Source organism: Lampetra planeri, chromosome 1 (assembly GCF_965212315.1).
Source record: "Lampetra planeri chromosome 1, kcLamPlan1.2.h2, whole genome shotgun sequence".
Classification (NCBI taxonomy): Eukaryota; Metazoa; Chordata; class Hyperoartia; order Petromyzontiformes; family Petromyzontidae; genus Lampetra; species Lampetra planeri.
Window position 1 is genome coordinate 33,020,702 of NC_136107.1, and position 14,717 is coordinate 33,035,418.

Genomic DNA, 14,717 nt, shown 5'->3' on the forward strand with positions numbered 1-14,717 from the left:
TTTATTTAGAAAAAAGCTTTTCGAGGGCCCATAGAGTAGAAGGTACAGGGTTCTGAGTCATATAGGGATAGTGGGAGCATCCCAACTCATACTTACCTGACAGGGGAGGCACCATGATCACTTAGGTGGTCCTCCCAGGGCGAGGCTCATCCATTGCACTGCGGGTGGGTTGACCCCTGCGATTTCCCCAAATGCGGGAAACTCGACTGTATAATTTGTGGTACTGGGGGACTGCGTTCGCGCTATCCCCCGAATATTTAAGAAATAAAAGGTTAGCAATTTTTGTTGGTTTTTGTTCTTTGTTTAATATGAATGGGACTACACAAGCAACTTGGCGATAATTTATTGGCGTAAAACTGAGCAATATTTTTCTTCCAAACTCTTTATGGAGCTGCTACCATTGTGGGGATTACGTTAAAGCATCATACCCAGAACACTGATACTTGTCCTCAAAGACACTGCTGTACCTCAACCGCATCAGACCATAAACAGACTGATGCCTCCATCTCCTTCACGCATAGAACATTAAAGACAAGCCACGGTGCGATTGTGGCCGCGCAACCCAATTGTGGACCATATAGTTAGCCAATGTGGTCTTTCTTTACTTCAACCGATGAAAACCAAAAGTACACGAATTATATTCTCGTGGCTATCAGAACTCGACATTGGCAAAATCCCAAAAGGATGAACGAGTAAAGTCGAATCATTGTCGTAATACTGTATTGCATATTAGTTTTATAACATACAATTACCTCCAGAACTGAAGATAACCCCACTAATATGCCAACGGCTCTTTGCCTTGATACATTACCCCCAATGCTTTGGGGATTTTCACTAATAAATTATGGTTTCAGCTAATAGCATGATTGTAAAATTTGTTTTGCAACATAGTGTATGTTTTTCTTGTTGTAAAATGGAAGTGATTTATTTATATCACGTTTTCATCCATCGTCATTTAAAAGTTATTAAGAGCCCATAGCGTAAAGGAATAAGAAACTGTAGAGTCAGTAGATACTACTGCAGAGTCGGTAGATACTACTATAGAGCAAGTAGGTACTACTATAGTCAGTAGTTACTACTATATAGTCAATAGCTACTACTGTAGTCAGTAGTTACAAGTCAGTATATACTACTGTAGAGTCACTAGATACTACTGTAGCGTGTGTAGATATATATACCGACATAATAAAAATTGGGTGGGGGTGGAAAAAAACATTTTTGAAGGTGGGGGGTTAGGTTCGACAATTTTGGAAACCTTTTCAATCAACTACCACCCACTTTCTATAACTTTTTGATTCAGGCCTTCTGTAAGACTCTTATCATTTGGTTTACGAACAAATGGAAAATCGTAAAGCCGGACTTTTATAATAGCTTGATACTTGCGTATGGATATTTTATGTTTTATTAAGAGAAGACAAGTTTTGAATAAAAAATGTTTTTTTTTCCGGGCAAAGTCAAGTACTTGCTGCGAATAGTAAATAATTGTGAATGTGACAACCTTACTTATGGGCTGTGTTGGGGTGATGGCGGCTTACGATACATTTATTCTTATGCCATCTAATCTAAAAGATGTTTTAATCTGAAATGTGAGAGACATTTGAAGTGCATATCCGTTCTTACAACAACCGTGATGCACTGCCCTCTGCTGTTCAGATCGTAGCTGATCGACTTATCTGACGAGGCGACGTGGCAACACGATAAGCCCTCGTGACCGTGGCGGACATGTGAGTTCAGTGCCAAGCCTGAATGTCCCCTGTGACTGGCTATGAGTACTATGGGTTTATGATGTCCTTACTATATTGTGGTAAATAAGAACAACGAAATAATACCATGGCATCAATAGTAAAGTCTAGCCTCGGTCGTAGTATGTTTGCTTAATCGTTTGCAATTACTCCCGGAGCTGAGGGTTGAAACCTCTAATGTGGCAACTGCTCCTGAGTCAACATTACCCAGAATGCTACTGTGGAATTTTTTTCGTAAATTGTGCTTTAGCTAACCTAAATGGTAACCTTCCAAGTAAGTGTCTTTTTCCATGACATGATCTTTTTGGTTTTTAAACAACGGTGTTTATTTAAAAAAAACGCTAAAGTATCGCCACGTAAAAGCTTTTCGAGGGCCCATAGAGTAGAAGGTACAGGGTTCTGAGTCATATAGGAATAGTGGGAGCAGCCCAACTCATACTTACCTGACAGGGGAGGCACCATGATCACTTAGGTGGTCCTCCCAGAGCGAGGCTCATCCATTGCACTGCGGGTGGGTTGACCCCTGCGATTTCCCCAAATGCGGGAAACTCGACTGTATAATTTGTGGTACTGGGGGACTGCGTTCGCGCTATCCCCCGAATTTTTAAGATAAAAATAGGTTTGTGGTGCTTTTGACAAAAATTGCTTAGAGCAGTTTGAGGTCTTGTTAAAATGAGTGGGCTACACAATTATTTTTTTTAATTTCAGTCTTGCAGACCAGTTGATGATTACCAATTGGCGTAAAGCTGAGCAATCTGGTGGTTTAACACAACAATTACACCATGAAAACAAATTCAGCGCAATTGACCAAACACCTTGAGCCAACGTAATCCGCAATGCCTTTTGAGCTTTATACGCAAATACGCAAATACGCTTTCAACTGCGTTTAATTACACAAACCTTACAATGTGTATTATAAATAACTTCGCTTTGCCAATTTATATTTTATACGTCGGCTATCACGACGTGTCAAATTGGGTGTCATCATAAGGGTTTAACAACGGATTCTTCCATGACCCATCCCAAAAGAAACCAATTATGAATCAATTAAATCCTCTCTAAACTCATTTAATTATCGTTATTTAACTACTTCAGAAGGGCCCATGGAGCGAGGCACAGGGTTTGGATACATAGAGGAGTTGGCAACTCTCCTTAAACTTGCCTGACAGGGGTGACACCATGATCATGTTGGTCAGTGGTGCCCTCAACTGCTCAGAAGAAGGGAGCAGAGCTGATGAATCTCCGCAGATGGAGGAGTCTCAGGAGATGGAGGTTCACCGGCAACCAACAAAGACCCAGACACCTGGGGGTCGGCACCACACTCACCCCTTCGGCCAGCCGCAATGCATCTGGATGGGCTGGTGAGATCACGGGAGGCGGGGGGGACTGGCAGACGGTGGCATTGGGCTGACAGGCAAAACCCTCTGATTTTAACATAATTTCTATGAGAACTTAGAGTTCTATTCAAGTAATTTAGAGTAAAATAGCTGCGGATTCCTGGACTATTGCGGGGATCGGTTCTTTCTGCTCATCGTCCAACAATCGCCATGCACTGCCCTCTGATGGTCACCCCGTAGCCCTGCTTAATTATCTAATGGGCATCGCCACGTAAAAGCTTTATAGGCGCCCATAGCGTAGAGATACAGGGTTTTAGTTCATATAGCGATAGTGGGAGCATCCCAACTCATACTTACCTGACAGGGGAGGCACCATGATCACTTAGGTGGTCCTTCCAGGGCGAGGCTCATCCATTGCACTGCGGGTGGGTTGACCCCTGCGATTTCCCCAAATGCGGGAAACTCGACTGTATAATTTGTGGTACTGGGGGACTGCGTTCGCGCTATCCCCCGAATATTTAAGAAATAAAAGGTTAGCAATTTTTGTTGGTTTCTGTTCTTTGTTTAATATGAATGGGACTACACAAGCAACTTGGCGATAATTTATTGGCGTAAAACTGAGCAATATTTTTCTTCCAAGCTCTTTATGGAGCTGCTACCATTGTGGGGATTACGTTAAAGCATCATACCCAGAACACTGATACTTGTCCTCAAAGACACTGCTGTACCTCAACCGCATCAGACCATAAACAGACTGATGCCTCCATCTCCTTCACGCATAGAACATTAAAGACGAGCCACGGTGCGATTGTGGCCGCGCAACCCAAATTGTGGACCATATAGTTAGCCAATGTGGTCTTTCTTTACTTCAACAGATGAAAACCAAAAGTACACGAATTATATTCTCGTTGCTATCAGAACTCGACATTGGCAAAATCCCAAAAGGATGAACGAGTAAAGTCGAATCATTGTCGTAATACTGTATTGTATATTAGTTTTATAACATACAATTACCTCCAGAACTGAAGATAACATGCCAACGGCTCTTTGCCTTGATACATTACCCCCAATGCTTTGGGGATTTTCACTAATAAATTATGGTTTCAGCTAATAGCATGATTGTAAAATTTGCTTTGCAACATAGTGTATGTTTTTCTTGTTGTAAAATGGAAGTGATTTATTTATATCACGTTTTCATCCATCGTCATTTAAAAGTTATTAAGAGCCCATAGCGTAAAGGAATAAGAAACTGTAGAGTCAGTAGATACTACTGCAGAGTCGGTAGATACTACTATAGAGCAAGTAGGTACTACTATAGTCAGTAGTTACTACTATATAGTCAATAGCTACTACTGTAGTCAGTAATTACAAGTCAGTAGATACTACTGTAGAGTCACTAGATACTACTGTAGCGTGTGTAGATATATATACCGACATAATAAAAATTGGGTGGGGGTGGAAAAAACATTTTTGAAGGTGGGGGGTTAGGTTCGACAATTTTGGAAACCTTTTCAATCAACTACCACCCACTTTCTATAACTTTTTGATTCAGGCCTTCTGTAAGACTCTTATCATTTGGTTTACGAACAAATGGAAAATCGTAAAGCCGGACTTTTATAATAGCTTGATACTTGCGTATGGATATTTTATGTTTTATTAAGAGAAGACAAGTTTTGAATAAAAAATGCTTTTTTTTCCGGGCAAAGTCGAGTACTTGCTGCGAATAGTAAATAATTGTGAATGTGACAACCTTACTTATGGGCTGTGTTGGGGTGATGGCGGCTTACGATACATTTATTCTTATGCCATATAATCTAAAAGATGTTTTAATCTGAAATGTGAGAGACATTTGAAGTGCATATCCGTTCAAACAACAACCGTGATGCACTGCCCTCTGCTGTTCAGCTCGTAGCTGCTCGACTTATCTGACGAGGCGTTCGTGGCCACACTAAAAGCCCTCTTGACCGTGGTGGACATGTGAGTTCAGTGCCAAGCCTGAATGTCCCCTGTGGCTGGCTATGAGTACTATCGGTTTATGATGCCCTTACTATAGTGTGGTAAATAAGAACAACGAAATAATACCATGGCATCAATAGTAAAATCTCGCCTCGGGCGTAATATGTTAGCTTAATCGTTTCCAATTACTTCTGGAACTGAGGGTTGAAACCTCTAATATGGCAACTGCTCCTGAGTCAACATTACCCAGAATGCTACTGTGGAATTTTTTTCGTAAATTGTGCTTTAGCTAACCTAAATGTTAACCTTCCAAGTAAGTGTCTTTTTCCATGACTTGATCTTTTTGGTTTTTAAACAACGGTGTTTATTTAGAAAAAACGCTAAAGTATCGCCACGTAAAAGCTTTTTGAGGGCCCATAGAGTAGAAGGTACAGGGTTCTGAGTCATATAGGGATAGTGGGAGCAGCCCAACTCATACTTACCTGACAGGGGAGGCACCATGATCACTTAGGTGGTCCTCCCAGGGCGAGGCTCATCCATTGCACTGCGGGTGGGTTGACCCCTGCGATTTCCCCAAATGCGGGAAACTCGACTGTATAATTTGTGGTACTGGGGGACTGCGTTCGCGCTATCCCCCGAATATTTAAGAAATAAAAGGTTAGCAATTTTTGTTGGTTTTTGTTCTTTGTTTAATATGAATGGGACTACACAAGCAACTTGGCGATAATTTATTGGCGTAAAACTGAGCAATATTTTTCTTCCAAACTCTTTATGGAGCTGCTACCATTGTGGGGATTACGTTAAAGCATCATACCCAGAACACTGATACTTGTCCTCAAAGACACTGCTGTACCTCAACCGCATCAGACCATAAACAGACTGATGCCTCCATCTCCTTCACGCATAGAACATTAAAGACAAGCCACGGTGCCGATTGTGGCCGCGCAACCCAATTGTGGACCATATAGTTAGCCAATGTGGTCTTTCTTTACTTCAACCGATGAAAACCAAAAGTACACGAATTATATTCTCGTGGCTATCAGAACTCGACATTGGCAAAATCCCAAAAGGATGAACGAGTAAAGTCGAATCATTGTCGTAATACTGTATTGCATATTAGTTTTATAACATACAATTACCTCCAGAACTGAAGATAACCCCACTAATATGCCAACGGCTCTTTGCCTTGATACATTACCCCCAATGCTTTGTGGATTTTCACTAATAAATTATGGTTTCAGCTAATAGCATGATTGTAAAATTTGCTTTGCAACATAGTGTATGTTTTTCTTGTTGTAAAATGGAAGTGATTTATTTATTATTTGGTTCTTTCGGTTAAGTCACGTCTAAAGATAAAATAATAATAAATTAAATTAAATAATAGAATACGACGTTTCGATTGCAACACAAGCAATCATCATCAGGTATTATGATGATTGCTTGTGTTGCAATCGAAACGTCGTATTCTATTATTTAATTTAATTTATTATTATTTTATCTTTAGACGTGACTTAACCGAAAGAACCAAATAATAATTCCTGCAGTCACGAAAGTTCTAAAATTAAGATTGATTTATTTATATCACGTTTTCATCCATCGTCATTTAAAAGTTATTAAGAGCCCATAGCGTAAAGGAATAAGGAACTGTAGAGTCAGTAGATACTACTGCAGAGTCGGTAGATACTACTATAGAGCAAGTAGGTACTACTATAGTCAGTAGTTACTACTATATAGTCAATAGCTACTACTGTAGTCAGTAGTTACAAGTCAGTATATACTACTGTAGAGTCACTAGATACTACTGTAGCGTGTGTAGATATATATACCGACATAATAAAAATTGGGTGGGGGTGGAAAAAACATTTTTGAAGGTGGGGGGTTAGGTTCGACAATTTTGGAAACCTTTTCAATCAACTACCACCCACTTTCTATAACTTTTTGATTCAGGCCTTCTGTAAGACTCTTATCATTTGGTTTACGAACAAATGGAAAATCGTAAAGCCGGACTTTTATAATAGCTTGATACTTGCGTATGGATATTTTATGTTTTATTAAGAGAAGACAAGTTTTGAATAAAAAATGCTTTTTTTCCGGGCAAAGTCGAGTACTTGCTGCGAATAGTAAATAATTGTGAATGTGACAACCTTACTTATGGGCTGTGTTGGGGTGATGGCGGCTTACGATACATTTATTCTTATGCCATCTAATCTAAAAGATGTTTTAATCTGAAATGTGAGAGACATTTGAAGTGCATATCCGTTCTTACAACAACCGTGATGCACTGCCCTCTGCTGTTCAGCTCGTAGCTGCTCGACTTATCTGACGAGGCGACGTGGCCACACTAAAAGCCCTCGTGACCGTGGTTGACATGTGAGTTCAGTGCCAAGCCTGAATGTCCCCTGTGGCTGGCTATGAGTACTATCGGTTTATGATGCCCTTACTATAGTGTGGTAAATAAGAACAACGAAATAATACCATGGCATCAATAGTAAAATCTCGCCTCGGGCGTAATATGTTAGCTTAATCGTTTCCAATTACTTCCGGAACTGAGGGTTGAAACCTCTAATATGGCAACTGCTCCTGAGTCAACATTACCCAGAATGCTACTGTGGAATTTTTTTCGTAAATTGTGCTTTAGCTAACCTAAATGTTAACCTTCCAAGTAAGTGTCTTTTTCCATGACTTGATATTTTTGGTTTTTAAACAACGGTGTTTATTTAGAAAAAACGCTAAAGTATCGCCACGTAAAAGTTTTTCGAGGGCCCATAGAGTAGAAGGTACAGGGTTCTGAGTCATATAGGGATAGTGGGAGCAGCCCAACTCATACTTACCTGACAGGGGAGGCACCATGATCACTTAGGTGGTCCTCCCAGGGCGAGGCTCATCCATTGCACTGCGGGTGGGTTGACCCCTGCGATTTCCCCAAATGCGGGAAACTCGACTGTATAATTTGTGGTACTGGGGGACTGCGTTCGCGCTATCCCCCGAATTTTTAAGAAAAAAATAGGTTTGTGGTGCTTTTGACAAAAATTGCTTAGAGCAGTTTGAGGTCTTGTTAAAATGAGTGGGCTACACAATTATTTTTTTTAATTTCAGTCTTGCAGACCAGTTGATGATTACCAATTGGCGTAAAGCTGAGCAATCTGGTGGTTTAACACAACAATTACACCATGAAAACAAATTCAGCGCAATTGACCAAACACCTTGAGCCAACGTAATCCGCAATGCCTTTTGAGCTTTATACGCAAATACGCTTTCAACTGCGTTTAATTACACAAACCTTACAATGTGTATTATAAATAACTTCGCTTTGCCAATTTATATTTTATACGTCGGCTATCACGACGTGTCAAATTGGGTGTCATCATAAGGGTTTAACAACGGATTCTTCCATGACCCATCCCAAAAGAAACCAATTATGAATCAATTAAATCCTCTCTAAACTTATTTAATTATCGTTATTTAACTACTTCAGAAGGGCCCATGGAGCGAGGCACAGGGTTTGGATACATAGAGGAGTTGGCAACTCTCCTTAAACTTGCCTGACAGGGGTGACACCATGATCATGTTGGTCAGTGGTGCCCTCAACTGCTCAGAAGAAGGGAGCAGAGCTGATGAATCTCCGCAGATGGAGGAGTCTCAGGAGATGGAGGTTCACCGGCAACCAACAAAGACCCAGACACCTGGGGGTCGGCACCACACTCACCCCTTCGGCCAGCCGCAATGCATCTGGATGGGCTGGTGAGATCACGGGAGGCGGGAGGGACTGGCAGACGGTGGCATTGGGCTGACAGGCAAAACCCTCTGATTTTAACATAATTTCTATGAGAACTTAGAGTTCTATTCAAGTAATTTAGAGTAAAATAGCTGCGGATTCCTGGACTATTGCGGGGATCGGTTCTTTCTGCTCATCGTCCAACAATCGCCATGCACTGCCCTCTGATGGTCACCCCGTAGCCCTGCTTAATTATCTAATGGGAATCGCCACGTAAAAGCTTTATAGGCGCCCATAGCGTAGAGATACAGGGTTTTAGTTCATATAGCGATAGTGGGAGCATCCCAACTCATACTTACCTGACAGGGGAGGCACCATGATCACTTAGGTGGTCCTCCCAGGGCGAGGCTCATCCATTGCACTGCGGGTGGGTTGACCCCTGCGATTTCCCCAAATGCGGGAAACTCGACTGTATAATTTGTGGTACTGGGGGACTGCGTTCGCGCTATCCCCCGAATATTTAAGAAATAAAAGGTTAGCAATTTTTGTTGGTTTCTGTTCTTTGTTTAATATGAATGGGACTACACAAGCAACTTGGCGATAATTTATTGGCGTAAAACTGAGCAATATTTTTCTTCCAAACTCTTTATGGAGCTGCTACCATTGTGGGGATTACGTTAAAGCATCATACCCAGAACACTGATACTTGTCCTCAAAGACACTGCTGTACCTCAACCGCATCAGACCATAAACAGACTGATGCCTCCATCTCCTTCACGCATAGAACATTAAAGACAAGCCACGGTGCGATTGTGGCCGCGCAACCCAAATTGTGGACCATATAGTTAGCCAATGTGGTCTTTCTTTACTTCAACAGATGAAAACCAAAAGTACACGAATTATATTCTCGTGGCTATCAGAACTCGACATTGGCAAAATCCCAAAAGGATGAACGAGTAAAGTCGAATCATTGTCGTAATACTGTATTGCATATTAGTTTTATAACATACAATTACCTCCAGAACTGAAGATAACCCCACTAATATGCCAACGGCTCTTTGCCTTGATACGTTACCCCCAATGCTTTGGGGATTTTCACTAATAAATTATGGTTTCAGCTAATAGCATGATTGTAAAATTTGCTTTGCAACATAGTGTATGTTTTTCTTGTTGTAAAATGGAAGTGATTTATTTATATCACGTTTTCATCCATCGTCATTTAAAAGTTATTAAGAGCCCATAGCGTAAAGGAATAAGAAACTGTAGAGTCAGTAGATACTACTGCAGAGTCGGTAGATACTACTATAGAGCAAGTAGGTACTACTATAGTCAGTAGTTACTACTATATAGTCAATAGCTACTACTGTAGTCAGTAGTTACAAGTCAGTATATACTACTGTAGAGTCACTAGATACTACTGTAGCGTGTGTAGATATATATACCGACATAATAAAAATTGGGTGGGGGTGGAAAAAACATTTTTGAAGGTGGGGGGTTAGGTTCGACAATTTTGGAAACCTTTTCAATCAACTACCACCCACTTTCTATAACTTTTTGATTCAGGCCTTCTGTAAGACTCTTATCATTTGGTTTACGAACAAATGGAAAATCGTAAAGCCGGACTTTTATAATAGCTTGATACTTGCGTATGTATATTTTATGTTTTATTAAGAGAAGACAAGTTTTGAATAAAAAATGTTTTTTTTTCCGGGCAAAGTCGAGTACTTGCTGCGAATAGTAAATAATTGTGAATGTGACAACCTTACTTATGGGCTGTGTTGGGGTGATGGCGGCTTACGATACATTTATTCTTATGCCATCTAATCTAAAAGATGTTTTAATCTGAAATGTGAGAGACATTTGAAGTGCATATCCGTTCTTACAACAACCGTGATGCACTGCCCTCTGCTGTTCAGCTCGTAGCTGCTCGACTTATCTGACGAGGCGAAGTGGCCACACGAAAAGCCCTCGTGACCGTGGCGGACATGTGAGTTCAGTGCCAAGCCTGAATGTCCCCTGTGACTGGCTATGAGTACTATGGGTTTATGATGTCCTTACTATATTGTGGTAAATAAGAACAACTAAATAATACCATGGCATCAACAGTAAAATCTCGTCTCGGGCGTAGTATGTTAGCTTAATCGTTTCCAATTACTTCCGGAACTGAGGGTTGAAACCTCTAATGCTCTTGAGTCGACATTATCCATAATGCTATTGCGGATATTTCTCGTAAATTGTGCTTTAGCTGACCGAAATGTTAACTTTCCAAGTAAGTGGTTTTTTTTCATTAGGTGTTATTTTTGGTTTTGAAACGACGGTGTTTTATTTTTTACTTTTAAGTATCGCCATGTAAAAGCTTTAAAGGCGCCCATAGAGTAGAGGTACAGGGTTTTACCTCATATAAGGATAGTGGGAGCAGTCCAACTCATACTTACCTGACAGGGGAGGCACCATGATCACTTAGGTGGTCCTCCCAGGGCGAGGCTCATCCATTGCACTGCGGGTGGGTTGACCCCTGCGATTTCCCCAAATGCGGGAAACTCGACTGTATAATTTGTGGTACTGGGGGACTGCGTTCGCGCTATCCCCCGAATTTTAAAGAAAAAAATGTGCTTGTGGTGCTGCAACAAAAATTGCTTAAACCGGTTTGAGGTCTTTTGTTAAAATGAATGGGCTACACAATTATTTTTTTTTATTTCAGTCTTGCAGACCAGTTGATGATTACCAATTGGCGTAAAGCTGAGCAATCTGGTGGTTTAACACAACAATTACACCATGAAAACAAATTCAGCGCAATTGACCAAACACCTTGAGCCAACGTAATCCGCAATGCCTTTTGAGCTTTATACGCAAATACGCTTTCAACTGCGTTTAATTACACAAACCTTACAATGTGTATTATAAATAACTTCGCTTTGCCAATTTATATTTTATACGTCGGCTATCACGACGTGTCAAATTGGGTGTCATCATAAGGGTTTAACAACGGATTCTTCCATGACCCATCCCAAAAGAAACCAATTATGAATCAATTAAATCCTCTCTAAACTTATTTAATTATCGTTATTTAACTACTTCAGAAGGGCCCATGGAGCGAGGCACAGGGTTTGGATACATCGAGGAGTTGGCAACTCTCCTTAAACTTGCCTGACTGGGGTGACACCATGATCATGTTGGTCAGTGGTGCCCTCAACTGCCCAGAAGAAGGAGCAGAGCTGATGAATCTCCGCAGATGGAGGAGTCTCAGGAGATGGAGGTTCATTGGCAACCAACAAAAACCCAGACACCTGGGGGTCGGAGCCACACTCACCCCCTCGGCCAGCCGCGATGCATCTGGATGGGCTGGTGAGATCACGGGAGGCGGGGGGGGGGGGACTGGCAGACGGTGGCATTGGGCTGACAGGCAAAACCCTCTGATTTCAACATAATTTCTATGAGAACTTAGAGTTCTATTGAAGTAATTTAGAGTAAAATAGCTGCGGATTCCTTGACTATTGCGGGGATCGGTTCTTTCTGCTCATCGTCCAACAATCGCCATTCACTGCCCTCTGCTGGTCACCCCGTAGCCCTGCTTATCTGATCGGCACAAAGCGGGTGAAATGTCCATGTGAATGCAGAGCCAAGCCTAAAAGTTCGCTGTCAATGGCTATGAATTATATCAGTTGATGAAAATATTTATTATAGTAAGAACGGTGCCTAGTTATAGTTGTGGCATTTAAAAAATAAAATTACTTCCGTAACTGAGGGTTAACCCTCTTAAATGGAAACTTATCTTGAGTCAGCATTACCCAGAATGCTATTGAGAATTTTACTCGTAAACGATGCCTTAGTTAACAAAAATTTTACTTTCCAAATGCGTAAGTATATATTTCCGTAACGTGTTATTGATAGTCTATTAAACGACGGTGTTTCTTTATTTAGCATTTTTAAGTATCGCCACGTAAAAGCTTTATAGGTGCCCATAGAATAGAGGTACAGGGTTTTACCTCATATAAGGATAGTGGAAGCATCCCAACTCATACTTACCTGACAGGGGAGGCACCATGATCACTTAGGTGGTCCTCCCAGGGCGAGGCTCATCCATTGCACTGCGGGTGGGTTGACCCCTGCGATTTCCCCAAATGCGGGAAACTCGACTGTATAATTTGTGATACTGGGGGACTGCGTTCGCGCTATCCCCCGAATTTTTAAGGAAAAAATAGAATAATTCATGTACAGTACGCGTCTTGCTGTTAATATTAACCACAGTGACGTGCGGGCAGGGGAGCCAGAGCCTCACCTGTAATACTCCAACGAAAATAACTGTTGTGAAAAGTAAGAATAAAATAAATATTGCGATTTTTCCACTTATCTGTGTTATAAATGTCATTTCTGTACGATTCCAATATTTTTTTTTACTAAATTTGCGAAGCTCCGCTGCACATACAGGAAGAAACGAGAGGTGAGGCAGCGACGAGCTCAGCCTCCCCTCTGATTGTGCAACCCCTCACTCAGTAACTGGATGGAGCGCGGCCAATAAGCGCGTGCCTGTTACTATCTCAGTATGTCACCAATGTAATGTTTGAAGACCCCTTCATTTCATGTCCTCGCCCTCCATACTCCAGGTAACGTATTTCACGTACGTGTATAAATATATTTAGGCTCGCTGGTCTCGTCATGAAACTGCAATGAAAAAGCACCAGGGGAGGCAGCTATCACATCTGCCTCACGGAGGGGAACGTGTCTAACACGCCCCCCTCAGTGCGTCCACGCCCCCTCAGTGTTTGAATCTCACCGCAAGTCACTGATTAACCAAATTAAAGTTTGAGCACCTGCTGGTTTAACACGCAAATTACTCCGTGAAAACAAATTCAGCACAATTAACCAAACATAGAGCCAACGTTATCCACCACAATGCATTTAGCAGCTTTACACACAATTATGCTTTCAGCTGCGTTTCATTATTTAAACATAAAAATGAGCATGATAAATAACTTTTCTTAACAAATTGATTTTTATCATTACATTTCATACGAAGACATCTTGAATGAACAAATTATTTGACATTGTGGCATTAGTGGTATTTTTCATGACTTTTTGATCGGGTGTTTCCTTGAAAAATGCATTAAAGCACTAAATGAAAATCGCTTACTCTTTGGTTTTTTCGGTAAAGTCACGTAGGTATAAAATATAATAAATGACGACGTTTCGGGCGCAACACAAGCGCCCGTCATCAGGTGGGAAAGCATGGTCTGCTGCTGATTCAGGAGGTGGGGTCGGGGACTTACAAAATGTTTATGAGAACTCAGAGTTCGCTTAACGTAATTTTTCGTGAAATTGCGGAGTATTCCTGTACTCCTGCCTTGTTATTTCTGCGCACAGTCCAACAATCGCCATGCACTGCCCTCTGCTGGTCAGCCTGCTTTTCTGAAAATAATTACTTCGTTAACCGAAGGTAAAACCTCTAAAATGACAACTCTACTTGAACCAACAGTACCCAGAATGCCTTTATAGATTTCATTTGTTAACGTTCAGCTAACATAAATGTTCCTTTTTCAAACTAGTGTATAATTGAGTAACATTTTATTCTCATTGTAAAACAACGGTATTTAATATTTAACTTTTATAATTATCGTCACGTAAAAGCTTTTTGAGGGCCCATAGCGTAGAGGTACAGGGTTCTGGGTCATATATGGATAGTGGGATCAGCCCAACTCATACTTACCTGACAGGGGAGGCACCATGATCACTTAGGTGGTCCTCCCAGGGCGAGGCTCATCCATTGCACTGCGGGTGGGTTGACCCCTGCGATTTCCCCAAATGCGGGAAACTCGACTGTATAATTTGTGATACTGGGGGACTGCGTTCGCGCTATCCCCCGAATTTTTAAGGAAAAATAGAATAATTAATGTACAGTACGCGTCTTGCTGTTAATATTAACCACAGTGACGTGCGGGCAGGGGAGCCAGAGCCTCACCTGTAATACTC

The 14,717-nt window shown here is 41.3% G+C and overlaps 9 non-coding genes across 9 annotated transcripts; all 9 read left to right on the forward strand.

Annotated features, from left to right (window-relative positions):
* Positions 1-88: 88 nt before the first annotated feature.
* Positions 89-252, forward strand: LOC144723522 (U1 spliceosomal RNA). Its single transcript, XR_013586208.1, has one exon. It is a non-coding gene; the product is annotated as a U1 spliceosomal RNA (small nuclear RNA).
* A 1,925-nt stretch (positions 253-2,177) lies between these two features.
* Positions 2,178-2,341, forward strand: LOC144723671 (U1 spliceosomal RNA). The gene has a single exon (XR_013586256.1). It is a non-coding gene; the product is annotated as a U1 spliceosomal RNA (small nuclear RNA).
* A 1,087-nt stretch (positions 2,342-3,428) lies between these two features.
* On the forward strand, positions 3,429-3,592 carry LOC144723660 (U1 spliceosomal RNA). The gene has a single exon (XR_013586253.1). It is a non-coding gene; the product is annotated as a U1 spliceosomal RNA (small nuclear RNA).
* A 1,917-nt stretch (positions 3,593-5,509) lies between these two features.
* LOC144723527 (U1 spliceosomal RNA) lies at positions 5,510-5,673 on the forward strand. Its single transcript, XR_013586209.1, has one exon. It is a non-coding gene; the product is annotated as a U1 spliceosomal RNA (small nuclear RNA).
* A 2,185-nt stretch (positions 5,674-7,858) lies between these two features.
* Positions 7,859-8,022, forward strand: LOC144723532 (U1 spliceosomal RNA). Its single transcript, XR_013586211.1, has one exon. It is a non-coding gene; the product is annotated as a U1 spliceosomal RNA (small nuclear RNA).
* A 1,079-nt stretch (positions 8,023-9,101) lies between these two features.
* Positions 9,102-9,265, forward strand: LOC144723536 (U1 spliceosomal RNA). The gene has a single exon (XR_013586212.1). It is a non-coding gene; the product is annotated as a U1 spliceosomal RNA (small nuclear RNA).
* A 1,912-nt stretch (positions 9,266-11,177) lies between these two features.
* On the forward strand, positions 11,178-11,341 carry LOC144723540 (U1 spliceosomal RNA). The gene has a single exon (XR_013586217.1). It is a non-coding gene; the product is annotated as a U1 spliceosomal RNA (small nuclear RNA).
* A 1,427-nt stretch (positions 11,342-12,768) lies between these two features.
* LOC144723587 (U1 spliceosomal RNA) lies at positions 12,769-12,932 on the forward strand. The gene has a single exon (XR_013586229.1). It is a non-coding gene; the product is annotated as a U1 spliceosomal RNA (small nuclear RNA).
* Positions 12,933-14,446: 1,514 nt separating this feature from the next.
* LOC144723593 (U1 spliceosomal RNA) lies at positions 14,447-14,610 on the forward strand. Its single transcript, XR_013586231.1, has one exon. It is a non-coding gene; the product is annotated as a U1 spliceosomal RNA (small nuclear RNA).
* The last annotated feature ends 107 nt before the right edge of the window (positions 14,611-14,717 follow it).